Source organism: Microcebus murinus, chromosome 6 (assembly GCF_040939455.1).
Source record: "Microcebus murinus isolate Inina chromosome 6, M.murinus_Inina_mat1.0, whole genome shotgun sequence".
Classification (NCBI taxonomy): Eukaryota; Metazoa; Chordata; class Mammalia; order Primates; family Cheirogaleidae; genus Microcebus; species Microcebus murinus.
In genome coordinates this window covers 68499285-68514206 of record NC_134109.1, presented here as the reverse complement: position 1 = coordinate 68514206, position 14922 = coordinate 68499285, and positions in this window count along the sequence as shown.

Below are 14922 nucleotides of genomic sequence, written 5' to 3'. Positions count from 1 at the left end.
TTCAGGCAAGAGAAGTCTGAGTTTTGCCCGATGCTTAGCTCAGCTAAATGGGATGAGCTCAGGTGGGGGTGAGAGAATAGCAAAGGTCCTGGGCTGGAGTCCTAGCTCAGTCGTCAACTCTCTGTGTGATCTTTGGCAGGTCACCAGACCTACCTGCTAGCTGCCTCATCTGCAAATATTTATTGAGCTCCTGCTGTGTCCCAGCCTCTGTGATAGACACTGGGGATAGAGCAGTGAGTGGATGAGACAACAATGGGTAATGGTGGGAAGTGCCAGGGGCTTTGGGACCTCAGAGAAAGGGGGTGCACCTATCCTTTCATTGTTTGTATGTCTCTTGTAGAAATGGTAGACAACTATGTTTTGAGATAACCTTTAGATCTACTCCTTATGCAGGGGGTGGGGGGCAGAGGTGGATAAGACATTCTCTGAAAGGAATAGATATTCCCAGTGTCAGTTATACTGGGACAAAGAGTGTCTGGCGTCAGGAAATGTGAATTTGTTACTGAGGTCTTGTATTGAGTTAGAAGAAGCATCTCTCTATGCTGCTCTCTCTTGGGCCACAACCCTGAGAGATCTAGTTAGGTCTGAGTGTGTCTAAGAAGTCTCTGCCACGGTGAGGCAGGATCCTGGCAGGGACCGAGGTTGGGCAAGGCGGTAGCTCCATAGCTGGGTGGCTCTCCACTTTTGTGTTCCTCTGAGTAATTTGTTTTATATTTTCCCGAATCTTAGTTTCCTAGGACTGCCATAACAAAGCACAACAGAAATTTATTGTCTCACAGTTCAGGGGGCCAGAAGTCTGAAATCAAGTTGCTGGCAGGGTTGGCTCCTTGCAGAGGCTCTGAGGGAGAATCTGTTCCATGCCTCTCAGCTTCTGATGCTTGCTGGCAATCTTTGGTGTTCCTTGGCTTGTCGAAGCATCACTTCAATTTCTGCCTCTGTTGTCACATGGCATTTTTCCTTGTGTCTCTTCTGTGTCTCTGTGCCCAAATCTACCTCTCTTTTCTCTTACAAAGACACCAATCACTGGACTGAGGGTCCACCCTAATCAAGCATGACCTCCTTTTAGCTTAAATACATCTGCAAAGACCCTGTTTTCAAATAAGGTCACATCTACAGGTACTGAAGGTTAGAACTTGAACATATCTATTTTGGGGACCCAATTCAATCCACTACACTGAGTTTCCTGCAAAGTTTTGTCAACCATTCAGATCTCAGTTGTGCTATATAAAATTAAGTAAAGGTGCCCATGTTTGGGCCCAGGTAGTGAAGGGGAGAGCATCGTTTCTGACGCCAGCGTGGTGGATGCAGCCATAATTCATGGAATTCCCAAGGGAAAGGGAACTTTTTTTTTTTTTGAGACAGAGTCTCGCTTTGTTGCCCAGGCTAGAGTGAGTGCCGTGGCATCAGCCTAGCTCACAGCAACCTCAAACTCCTGGGCTCAAGCAATCCAATCCTGTCTCAGCCTCCCCAGCAGCTGGGACTACAGGCATGCGCCACCATTCCCGGCTAATTTTTTCTATATATATTAGTTGGCCAATTAATTTCTTTCTATTTATAGTAGAAACGGGGTCTCACTCTTGCTCAGGTTGGTTTCAAACTCTTGACCTCGAGCAATCCACCAGTCTCGGCCTCCCAGAGTGCTAAGATTATAGCCACCTCACCCGGCTGAAAGGGAACTTTTGAAGGAGGAAAAAGTAGGAATCTCAAGCCCAAATTCTCAGCATATTGTTCCTCTCCTGCTGTCCTTGGACAATCTTGGTGTCATTTTATTGAGGATGCTGGTTGATTGTAGGCTTATTTATAACTACATTTCCAAACCGGAAAGAGTTGTAACAAGATGGAAAAGGAGTAAACCATTAGAGGAGGATGGAAATTCTCAGTGAACATTAGTATATTAAAAGCTCTGAAGAATCACCCAATAAATAAATCCCTTTAACTCTTTCATCCAATGTTTCCCAAACTCACTTAATCATAAAGCTCTTTCCTGTAGAACACCACATTAGTTATCTACTCCTGTGTAACGTATAACCCCAAAACTTAGAGCTTAAAACAATAACAAAAAGTTATCTCACAATTTCTGGAGGTCAGAAATTTGAGAGTGGCTTGGCTGAGCAGTTTCATGAGGCTTCAGTCACTGGAAGCTTCGCTGGAATGGAGGACCCATTTCCAGGTGGCTTGTTCACATGGCTGGAAGTGTGTGCTGGCCGTTGGTGGAGAGGCCTCAGTTCTTCATCTCCTGGGCCTTTCCACAGGGCTGCCTGAGAGTCTTCATGACATGCAAGCTGGCTCATCCCAGTGTGAACAATCCAAAAATCCAAGGTGGAAACTTTATAACCTCACCTCAGAAGTCTTGCTCTGTCATCTCCATTGTACCATGTTGGTCTCACAGACCAGCCCTGATTCAATGTGGGAATGCTAGGAGATTAGGGTCATATGGGGCTGTCTTGGAAGCTGAGTGCCACAAATATAAATATTCATTCATTCATTCATTCAGAAAATATCAACTAGTGCCTACTACGTGCCAGGCACTGTTCTAGACAGAGAATACCAACAATGAACACAACAGACACATCCCAGTCCCCACGGAGCTCACATTCTAATGTCACCTCATTGTACATCTACTTGAGACAATTTGGAAATGCTGCTTCACAGGGATCTAGGAGAATAAGTGAGAATTGTGACTATAGAATGATGAATGCTAAGATGGGGAAACTTACAATATCAGAGGAACTGGGGCTCCTGTCCTAGGCTTGGGAGGTGGCCAGGGATGGCTTTCCGGCAGAGGTAACATGTGTGGAGTTAGCCAAGTAAAGGAGAAGGGGAGAGGGGAGAGTGTTGTAGGCAGACAGGACAGCATGTGTAATGCCCCAAAGCTTGATATAGTTGGAGAACCAAAAGAACATAAGTATGGCAGGAGCATCGTGTGTGTGTGTGTGTGTGTGTGTGTGTGTGTGTGTGAGAGAGAGAGAGAGAGAGATGGAAGGGACAAGAGGTGAAGGATGAGACTAGATTTGGGGATTGGCCATGGGAGGGGAGGGACAGGGAAGAGTCAGTGATAGTGTCTATGTTCTGGTTTGGGCAGGTCATGGATGAAGGAGGAAGGCAGTGTCTATCACAGAGATAGGGAGTGTAGAAGGAGAGAGAAGAGTGGGGAGGAGGAGTAAGAGAGGTGGGCATTGGTTATAAGACCCTGAGTTCAGTTTTATTTATTTATTTTTTTTTTGAGACACACTCTGTTGCCCAGCCTACAGTGCCATGGTGTCAGCCTAGCTCACAGCAACCTCAAACTCCTGGGCTCAAGCAATCCTTCTGCCTCAGCCTCCTGAGTAGCTGGGACTACAGGCATGTGCCACCATGCCCGGCTAATTTTTTCTATATATATTTTTAGTTTGGCCAATTTCCTTCTATTTTTAGTAGAGACGGGGTGTCGCTCTTGCTCAGGCTGGTTTCGAACTCCTGACCTTGAGCAATCCACCCACCTCAGCATCCCAGAGTGCTAGAATTACAGGTGTGAGCCACACCGCCTGACCGAGAGTTCAGTTTTGTTCATACTGATTATGAACTTCCTTTGGGGTGGCCATGAACTTGTTACAGGTTAGTGATTCTGAAACTACTTTACTTGTATACTAGTATTGAACAAATAAGTAAATTAACTGTAGCTAATAGGAGGCACATTTCTCTAAGAGGGGTGTTGTTGGTTGGGATAGTGGTGGTGGGGAGGCTAGAATGAACCCTATAGTGCTGGATCCTTATAAACTCATGTTCAATTTATACATATATGTACACATGACATCATAGAACATACGTAATAGATCTATATAGATATCTTTACATCTACAGAGAGATCTAGAAATCTCTCTATTTATAATCTATACTATCTATATAAGTGTAAGTGTGCGTGTATGAACATATGGATAGATACAGAAATAAATATAGATGTGGTGTCATATATGGGTTAGTACCTATATGTTTATTTGCTAGCTTTGTCTGCAAAGAGGGCCTAAATGAAGTGACATCCCATTAGCAACAAGCACACTTAGTATCCAGATCTTGGTTTCTAATACATTTCCAATATCTTGAAAAATGGCTAAATCTTGAGCTGGGGTAGGGAATATACAAGATGATCCTGGAGCAACTTGTAGTGCCAGAGAGTAAGGAAGTGCTAAATAAAAGATGGGGTGGAGAGGTATATCAAAAGGACATAGGAGCCAACCTGAAAGAGCTCCCAATGGCCAAATCTAAAACAATTTGAGCAATGTAATAAAATAAGGATAATATTGGATTATAATTCCAAGAGTAAAATATTAATAAATCTTTATGAATCCATACTAATATAAATTAACAATCGAATAAATAGCTAAATGGGGAGAAAAGACAAATTTTCTTGCAGAAGAATTCTAATTATTAAATGTAGAGGGAGTGAAAGAAGTAGAAAATCACCATTAGATCGTCACAATAGTAATAGCTGCAGGCAAGATCCATTGATGAATGCTAAAGCAGTAGATAAGGAAAAACAGGATATTTGCAAAGTCTTTGGGTATCTGCCCCCAAAATACAGTAATTACTGTGGTGGTTTTAATAAACTATCTCAAATTCTTTGATACCCCTTCCTCCAGGAGGTGGAGCTTAATTCCTCTTGGCTTGAGCATTCTCTGGACTTGGTGACTTGTTTCTAACAAATAGAATATGGAAAGGGAAAAATTGCAACTTTACAGTAGAGAAAGCTCCCAAATACCACCCTAACCAAGTGGTCAAGGTTAATATCACCAGCAGTAAGTCATGTGGATGTCACATGTCCCCTGGTATGCTGCCATGAGGAGGGCACGGCACTTCTGTGTTACTCTTCCCCCAAGTCCATAGCCTCAGTCTACTCATGAGGAAACATCAGACAAACCCAAATTCAGGGACATTCTAGTATACAAAATACCTAACCATGAGTCTTAAAGAGTGTTGAGATTTAAATTTTTGTTACATGTGAAAACGTGAGCATATTTATTTATGCATTAACAGGAAGTAGCCAGCAAGGGAGAGAGCTGAAGTTCTGCTGGAGTGAGCAACCCACTCTAAAGCTTTGTGATCTGTGACTTTCGGAGACAGTCCCTGTGTCGGCGTGTCGGTGGCACTTGAAGCTAGGCTGGGAGAGGTGTGGCCCTGCGTCCCTTTGGCACTTTAGATGCAGAGTTTTTACTGGTCTAAAATTCTCCTTTGCTTCTTCCTTTCCCTTCATCCAGGCAGTTGCTTCTCCAGGCCGGGGAATCTGGAGAAGAGAGATCTGCTTCCTTCCCAGTGGGACCTGGCTTATCCTCAAGTCCTCCTGCCTGTGCCCTGGGGTAGGTGGCTGCCCCTCCCTAAGGACTGCCCAGGTGGCAGTGGTAACACGGTGGAGGGTGGGCTGGATAGGTGGGAGGAGAGGGGTGAGGAGGCTGGTCTGAGGCATTGAGAACAGACTCTTAGGGAGGTTAGAAAAAGAAATGCCCCGTCCCAGTGTGAACTTCACATCCTCCTCTTCTGCATTTTCTCAGACCACCCCTCCAAGACTGACTTCTCCTTCTTAGGATCATCAGTCATTTGGCCCTGAATCATCATAGATTTGCCTTGCTTATTGTATTTTTAAGGAACTGTCCCTGTCTTCCCTACAAGATTGTAAGGTCCAAAAGAGCAGAGACAGTGTTTATAACTCTTTGTACCTCCCTGTGCAGTGAATACTAAAAGCTGCGGTTGTTATGATGCGTATTAGGGGAATACTTTACATGCTTTAACTCTAAATTTGCTGCAACCCTAAAGGGAGAGAGGGAGAGATTTATTAACAGCAGCAGCAGCAGCAGCAGTAGCAGCAGGACAGAGGACTTGAGTGTTATCCGCTCCAGGTACCTGACAAGCCCTTTACGTTGTCAACTTATTTAATCCTCTCCCAACCTAGGCAGTCGGTCCTATTATTATCCCCACCTCACAAATCAGGAAACTGAGGCACAGAGGGCTTAAGTAACATCTAGAGTCACGCAGCTCACCAGGACCAGAGCTGGGGTTTGAAGGCCCATCTCCTAACTCCAGGTCCAATGATCTTTTCCACAATACCGCAGCCAATTTCTTATTACATGGGTGGAATCAGATTAAAAGTAAACACCCAAGGCAGCCTTCAAATGAGCCAGCCAGACAGCCCAGAGATTGAACTTCAGACTTTGAATCAAAGGTCATGGGTTCATGCTCACATTTGGATGCTGTTTAATATAGCAGTAAAATGAATGGGGTCAGAATGGCCCAAACAGTGCCTAAGATCCCTTCCAGTTCTGACACTCCAGGAGTTGATGTTACAAAAGGACAGCATACAGTAGAGCCTGTAGAGGGGTACCCTCCCAATGGTGGGGGGGTTGGGGTGCAGATATAATGCAGGCTGTGCAAGTCCCAGCCCAGCCCCACCTCAAAAGGGGAGGGGGGCAGGGGATATGGGCTGGATGCATGTAGAATGAGAGGCAGAATTTGTTTTTAGTCCCTACTGGCCCCCTTTCCCTCCTCCATTCTTTAGGTTCTTTAAGGATGTCACCTAGCCTCAGAGAGAAATCTTCTTTGTCCCTTGTCCCCATGGTGGCAAAGAGCACAGGAAGAGAGAGGGCCAAGCCCTGGCCTGGCCTCAAACCAGCCACCCCTAGCCCTGGGCTGTGGAGACAAAGCCATAGTACTTAGATTCAACCAGGTGTTGAAACTCTTTCTTATTTCCATCATGAGTGATGAAATAGAGCATGAAAGGTTTTTTCCAAGGCAGAGGAGATAAGTTTTAATTTCATTTTGTGCTGTTTTTGTATTGTCTCCATCCTGAAAATGTGATCACTTCCTAACTTAGTACCCCATTGGCTGCTGCCCATAGTCTTGCCTGGTTTTAGAGTTTCCCAATTTGGGGTAGATCTGACTACACTTTATTTTCTGTCTCCATCAAGACTCCTCTTTGTAGGCTGGGTGTGGTGGCTCACACCTATAACTTTAGCCCTTTGGGAGGCAGAGGTGGGAGGGTCGCTTGAGCTCAGGAATTCGAGACCAGCCTGAGCAAGAATGAGACCCCATTTCTCCTAAAAATAGTAAAAATTAGCAAGGCATGCTGCTGTATGCCTGTGGGCCCAGCTACTTGGGAGACTGAGGCCAGAGGATCTCTTCAGCTCGGGACTTTGAGGTTGCTGTGAGCTAGGCTGACGCCACGGCACTCTAGCCTGGGCAACACAGTGAGACTCTGTCTCAAAAAAACAAAAAACAAAAAAACCTCCTCTTTGTTTCTTTGAAGTTATATTTGGTTAGGATGATCTTCTCTTGTTTTCCCAAGACGTAGCAAACTGTCACCACAATTCTTGTTGGCTCAATTGTTCATTAGCCACCCCAAATTCCATTTTGTTATTCAATTTGCAATTTTTTTTTTTTTTGAGACAGAGTCTTGCTCTGTTGCCTGGGCTAGAGTACTGTGTGTCAGCGTAGTTCACAGCAACCTCAAACTCCTGGGCTCAAGAGATCTTCCTGCCTCAGCCACCCGAGTAGCTGGGACTACAGGCATGCAGCAGCATGGAGAGTTACTAAAAATGTGTGAGTAAGCTCATGCCACAGAGAAAGTGGTGTTTTTTCTTAACTGGGGGGTCTGGATTCAGAGTTGAATGGGGTGGGAGAGGTGGAGTGTCTGGTGGCTGGCAGACCAGTTCAAAGGTCGTTTCAGTAGCCTGGACAAGGGTGGTGTCTGTAGCATCTTAACCAAATAAACCTTGGAAGATAAGGTCTGACCCACATTCATGGGTCAGACAAGAAGTGGTGAGAGAACTAATTGTACAAAACACTAATCTAAGTGTGCCACTTCCCACTTAGAAACTTTGTAGGCTCCCTACTGCTTATACCTGTGAGTCCAGTGTTCTATTTTAAAAAAAAAGAGGACTCAAATGTAAACCATGAACTTTAGTTGTTAACAGTCTGTCAATTTCAGGTTATCTATTGTAACAAAAGCATGGCATGGGGGCAGGATGTTGATAGCCCGGAAGGCTGTGCACACGTGGGTACAGGGGCGTATGGGAAGTCTGTACTTTCCGCTCAACTTTGCTGTAAACCTAAAACTACTCTAAAATAAATTCTATATATACAAAATAAAGGGGGAAAGAGGGGTGGTTTCTGAAGTAAGTTTAGGAAACACAGGTAAATAAAGCTGATTTTTTTTAGACTACAGGATATACAGGATTACGCTTCCTTCATAACAATACAATTACAATGAGATAATTATGCAATTATTATTTGTTCAACTCCACACATAGACTCCATGAGAGCAGGGACCATGGTCACTGAGGTCACTGAGGTATCCCCAGCGCCTAGAGCAGCTTGGCACTTGGTGGACATTCAGTACATATTGGTTGAAGGAAGGAAAAGAAATCAACTTGCAGGACTTGATGATGGATTGGATGAGAGAGGTGGTGACACGGGCCTTAGCTTCAGAGTGGCTTTGGTTAATCACACCCTAGCTAGAGACCCCTGCAGAGCTTCCCACTGCCTACCCTGCTCTGCATGACCTGTGATGGCCTCTGACCTCTGAAGCCCCTATTGGACAAGCTTTCCCTATCACCCCGCCCTCAGTGGCTTCTAGGAACATACCCAGGATCCACTGTGCTCACTGTCCCTCCTCCGCTTCAGACTTCTAGCCTCCTGGAAGCTACTCACCCAAAAAGTCCCTTCCAGGCAGCCTCAAATCCCTGGCGGAACTCCCGCAGAGCTCTGAAACATTGTTGCTCTTGGTTTTTTGCATCAATCACCCAAAGTGCACCAGTGTCTCATGGTAGCAAACAGGAATAAATGCGGGAGGGTCCTCTGGTGTCCTTGGGCAGCTGCTGGGTAGATCCTCATGAACCTGACCCCAGGGCTTGTTCTAGGAAGGACTGGAAATAGGCCAGGACAGAGCACAGCAGAAATCGGGGGCAGACTCTCTTTGCCAGCTCAAGCCAAGATAAACAGTAATTCTAAAGTCCTAGGGCTGGTGTTTGTTTCAGAAATGAGTCTCAGGGAGAGGTGGGAGCAGCACACTCATGTCAGTTAAAACACTCTTAATGACAGAAGGAAGAATTTCTTCCCCAGGTTATGGTATATTTGTGTATCAACAGGTTCCCTTCCTCCTGTTAACATTAAAAAAATATAAAGGCAGTACCTGCTTATTTTAAAATATCTTTAAAAAATGCAGGAAAAGTAGCAGGAAAGTAGGAGTCTCCTCATTTGAAAATCATGCTGTATGTCTGGTCTTGTAGCCTGTGCCCCTCTGCTCCTCATTCCCCACCCCCCTTTAGGGGATGCTCTATCATTTACCTCATTATTTTTATTGGCCACATAAGTTTCCACAGTGTGGGTGCACCGTCATTCTGCAGAGCAGTCTAAGCATGCATAGCCTTTAATGCTGCAGTTCTGCTTCTAGGAATCTGCCCTGCAGAAACACCTGTGCTAGCGAGAGAGACTGTGTGTACACAATTGTCTGTTACAGGATTGTTTGCCAATAGCGAAACACTGGAGACGGTCTGTTAATTTGTTGTATCATTAAAGACAGACAGGGAGCCAACCACTTAGATATGAAAAACTCTGACTTTGAGGACTCTGTAGGGGAAACAAAAGGACATTATTAAACAGTGCACGTGTGCCTTCCATTAATAAAACTTCTATTTTGGGGAGGACAAACAGGGAGGTATCAGGCACCTGTCCTGTTAACTGGACTCCAGAAGGGCCCTCCTGACAGCAGCTCTTCTTTCTTTCTTATTTTTTTTTTAAATTAAAGACAGAAGTTAACATGATATTCTGCATTTTGCTTGCAACTTTTGGTAAAAAAAAAAATCAAACTAAATTATATATTTAAAAATTTGCTAAGTACCACAAACACCCTAACCTCCAGAAAAGTAGCATGGTATTTTTAAACAATGTATTTAACTGCCTGACGTGCAGTTTGTGTGACCTCTACCTTTGTGTGACATCCCAGTTGAGGTGGCACAGTCAGCCGCAGGAATATTTCTGGGAACCATTTCAGCACAGGGCGGCAAGCAATAACTTAACTCTGCATGGACGTTACTGCAGACCACATGAATCCGTCCCACTAAACCTGCAATTAATGTGTCTCTAACCTACCTTTCCCTTAGCTAGGCCCCCAAAATGCCCGTGACTGTTCCAATGTCACTGATATGAGAGGAAACGTGACAGAGGATACGTTGAAAGAGAAAGGCACAGTGGTCTTAAACAACTGCTGTGAAAACATATCTTGCAAATTTTATAAAAAGACAGGACCATGTGAACACACTGCTGGGGCCCCTACCTGGATCTGGGCAGTAGCTTACGCAAGAGAGGGGGCCCTGAAGCTCTGCCTGCCCCAGCGACACTGCAGCTGTGCCTGTGTGTAAGTGCCGGGTGGGGGACAGGGCAGCCAGCAGCAGGACAGTCCCCTCCAGCTCTCCTTCCTTGGAGAGGAAGTCCCCTCCAGCTGTCCATAATACTTGGCTTAATCAGGCTCACCTTTACACGTCTTGGAGATAGTTCCATAGCAGGACAAACAGGGGCCTAATTCTACCCCTTACCTTTTGTTGAATGATAGTATTTCATTGTCTGAACATCCATGTTTAGATCATTTCCAATCTGCCATAACAAAAGGTGCAAAGAATATCCTTGTTCAGATGCAGTTTTAGCATTTTGTGAGACTCTATCTGTAAAATAAATTCTTAGAAGTGCAATTGCTGGGTCACACAGAGCATGTCTAGTTAAAATTTTGACATATATTGTCAATTTGCTGTCTTTGGAGGTTGTGAGAACATGAAAGCAGAGCATGAGAGTGAGCCAGACTGTGAGTGTGAAAACGTTGCTGACTTTTCCACTCTGTTGGTAAAAAATGGTATCTTGCTGTAGTTTTCATTTGCATTTCTCTTATTAAGGGTGAAGTGGAGCATGGTTTTATATTTTAAGAACCATGTACTGTTCCTTTTTTGTGGACTGTTTATATCTTTTGTCGCTTTTTTCTGTTATATCTTAGTCTTTTTCTTATTGATTTGTAAGAGCTGTTTAAATATTAAGGAAAATAGTTTTGATCTGTGATATAATTGGCAAATATATTTTCCCAGCTTTTAATTTGTCTATTGACTTATGGTGTTTATGTCCCCAGGAGAAAAAAAATTCTATATTTATGTAACTAAATGTACAAAATAATTTTAAATGACTTCTGACATGATGTCATTCTTAGAAAGCCCTGCCTCTCCCACAGATAATAATACAAAACCTCTCCCATGGTTTATTGTAGTACTTTTCTGATTTAATTTTTAGTATTAATGTATTTGATCCTTCTGGAATTTTTTTAGTGTGTGGTGCTAGGTGTATATATATTTTATTCTATTTTATCTCAGAAGGCCACCCCATTGTTCCAAGATCATTGATTGAAAAATATATCTTATCTCCACTGATTGAAAGACTCTTTGTCATATACTAAATTTCAGTATATAGTTGGTCTTATTTTCCAGATTTTTAGTCCATTCCATTGAACTGTTTGTCAGTGCATGTACCAGTTGCTCACAGTAGCTTTAAAACATGTTTTGATTTTGGACCTCTAGTCTTCAGAACTGTGAGAGAATACATTTCTGTTATTTTAAGCCACACTTCAGACTAGGAACTGATACAGTGATAGAGATGGGATTTGAACCCAAGCCTTTGACTCTAAGCCTTGTGTTTTGAATAGGAGCACAGAGATATTCACTTCTGTTCCTAAGAGAGTGTTTGTGACAGGAAAAGGAGGGGAATTGATGTAATTCAATTTCCTTGGGCCTCACCGGCCTGTGGGGGTTAAGAGATGAAGGAGCATGCTGAATATTCTCTGTGTACTCTTAACCCTTCTCCACCCTGCCCTGTGCCCAGGAGGCTGACCTTAAAGGACTGCCTCACCCCACTGCCTTGTGCCTGGCTTCTGGTTGGGTTTGGCTATGCCAGGCATTTGCAGGAAATTGGAATGCTGGGCTGCAGGCTGTCAGCCACGGTCTCCTTACCTAGGCCCACAGCTCCTGTCCTGGGGCCTTGTCCTATTGCTCCAGCTCTTGCCCAGTGGTTGGCTGTGGTCACCACTTTTCTCTCTTTCCCCTTTCAAGCCTACTGGTGCTAACAGCTTCCCACTGATACTAGCCCCAGAGTACTGCAGTCATCTCCTATTGGTTTTCCTTAACCCTGCCCACATGCCCATAAAAGATCCACTCTTTAAACTTCCTTCAGTCATCTCTTCTGGACGCACCCTGTGTTTTCTACTGAGGTCCTCACCATGTTAGGGGGCTATGACATGGAATGACATAGAGAGCAGCAGCTTTGGTTTGCTTGGCTTTTGCCTCCACTTGTTTATTTGGAACCACCTAAGTCCTGACTGTTCTTTGTGCCTCTGGGAAGGCATTTATGCTCTGATGGGAGCCCTCCAGGAATGAAAGCTGCCCAGGGACTGTGGCATAATCAGGGAGAAGCCTGTCTCCCCTCTGGGTTGCTCTTATACAAAGGTCCCAAGCAGGTTTGCCTGGTCCCCAGGGTTCCCTACGCCATCCCCAAGAACTTGGATAGGTGTGGATCTGGGCCAGGTATGTCAGTGACAGAAGTGCTTCTCCCTTGGGAGCTCTGGAGGGATAAGGATCTATTACTCTGTCAAGCTCAGGGGGCAGGCCCTTCCTTTCATCAGGATGAGCTTTCTTCTTGGAGGCTTCTCATTCCTTATGCAAACAGACTCCTGGAAGGGTGTGCTCCACTGCTGCCAGACATGCCTAGACATATCTGATTCTACTCACACTTGACCTGGGATCCTTTTATACAAGGCTGGGAAGGTAGATTTGGGCCAGGTTGCAGAAAGCCTCCAACACAATCAAACAAGTTTTAACCTAATACTGTAGGCAAGGAATCACTGAATGTATAATATAAAGGTGTCCCAAAAGTCACCATACAAAGGAAAAATTTTGTAATGAATATTTTTTTTTTTTTTGAGACAGAGTCTCACTTTGTTGCCCAGGCTAGAGTGAGTGCCGTGGCGTCAGCCTAGCTCACAGCAACCTCAATCTCCGGGGCTCAGCGATCCTACTGCCTCAGCCTCCCGAGTAGCTGGGACTACAGGCATGCACCATCATGCCCGGCTAATTTTTTGTATATATATTTTTAGTTGGTCAATTAATTTATTTCTATTTTTGGTAGAGACGGGGTCTCGCTCAGGCTGGTTTCGAACTCCTGACCTTGAGCAATCTGCCCGCCTCGGCCTCCCAAAGTGCTAGGATTACAGGCGTGAGCCACCACGCCCGGCATGTAATGAATATTTTGTAAATAAAGGTACATTTACCTACAATTTCCCATTTTCCCTGCATACGGTGACTTTTGGGACACCTTGTATTTGAGCTGGAGAGAGCTCACCTTGTTGCCATCTCAATGCCCATGTTCTTACCCTCCCTCTGGTTGAAATATCACCTCACCAGAAAGGGCCCATCAAGGCACGCTCCATCACTCCACCCTATCTTATTTCCAGTAGAGTATTTATCATTCTCTGAAATCACATTCTTTTCTTCTTCTTTCTTTACCCATTCCATGAAGGCAGGAAGATATGCATCTTAGTCAATGCTATACTCCTAGGGCCTGGCTTATAGTAGATACTCAATAAATATGTATTGAATTTGTTGAATAAGAGAATGAATTTGGTCCAGTGAATGAATTTAGATGAGGATGCCCAGAAAGGTCAAGAGACTTAATGACCTGCTTAAGAATATACAACTCATAACTGGCAAAGCTCAGGCTAAAACCAGGCTACAGGGGGTAACCAAACCCACTGCATCCAAGAGAGGCAGGAGGTGAGGGTGGGTTAGCAGGAAGGGTGAGGAGAGGAGGACAGGATCTCTGGGAAGGTATGGTGACACACTGGCTAGAACTGAGGTGCAGAAGAGACAAGATCTGGGGAGGGGGAATTACCACGTATTGAGTATCTAATCTGTGCCAGGCGCTTTACCTGAGTGGTCTGATTTACAACCTGTGCTGTAGGCATTCCTATCCCCATTTTTATGAACTAAGGAAATAGCACAAGAGTTTAAATAAATTGAAGAGCTTGATTCCTAAACTTGACCTCTTCAGGCCCTCCACATGGCCTCTTGGAACATCAGATTAAACCTGGGAGTCTCCCTTAAAGATGGCCACCATGCTTGGGGGCCACAGTTAGTTGGAAGAGGGTGAGAAGAGTTAAGTATTCATTCAGGGAAGGCATGTGGAGCAGAGCTATGTGGCCCTCGCCTGGCTTGGGAGGAGAAACTGAAGCACCAAGCAGTTAGTGGCCAGAAGTGTGGGGAGCTGGAGATTCAGCCTGAGGGTCTTCTGCACCAAGGCACTGTAGAGGCAGGATGGGGGCACAAGGCTTTGGAGCCATAGGTAATGCAGATCACTTTTTCCTTTCCTGGATTCCAGTCCAGGGAGAAGAATGGGAGCAGGGTGTATGATGGGCTAAGTACAGTCTAGATTAGGAGTAGTGTGAGCCCCTCCCCCACCAAGTTGTGCCCCTTCTCTGCAGTGGGGTGCTCCTGGCCTCCCTGTCTGCACACAATGGTACAATGGCCCTGCAGTCCAGATGTTCCAGGGCAGGCCTCATTTAGAACCCACTGCTTTTTGTCCCCACAGGTACACTTGTGCCTGTCAGACTGTGGCTCTCAGTTATGGTTTGGAAAGTAATGTCACTGAATCCCAGGACACAGGCCCTGCCTGCCACAGGGCTAGGTTCTGTTTAGGCAAGGGCTGTATAAGGTGTTCTTTGTGCTGCGGATGCCTCCAGGGCCTGGGTGTTGAAGGTGGCCCCCCAGCCCAGAACTGGTCCCAGACCACAAGCCAATCAGCCGGCTGTGGGTCAAGGGTTGAAGGAGACCTCAGAGGTCATGTTACTGCCCAGACTCTCACTCCCATGCTTCCCCT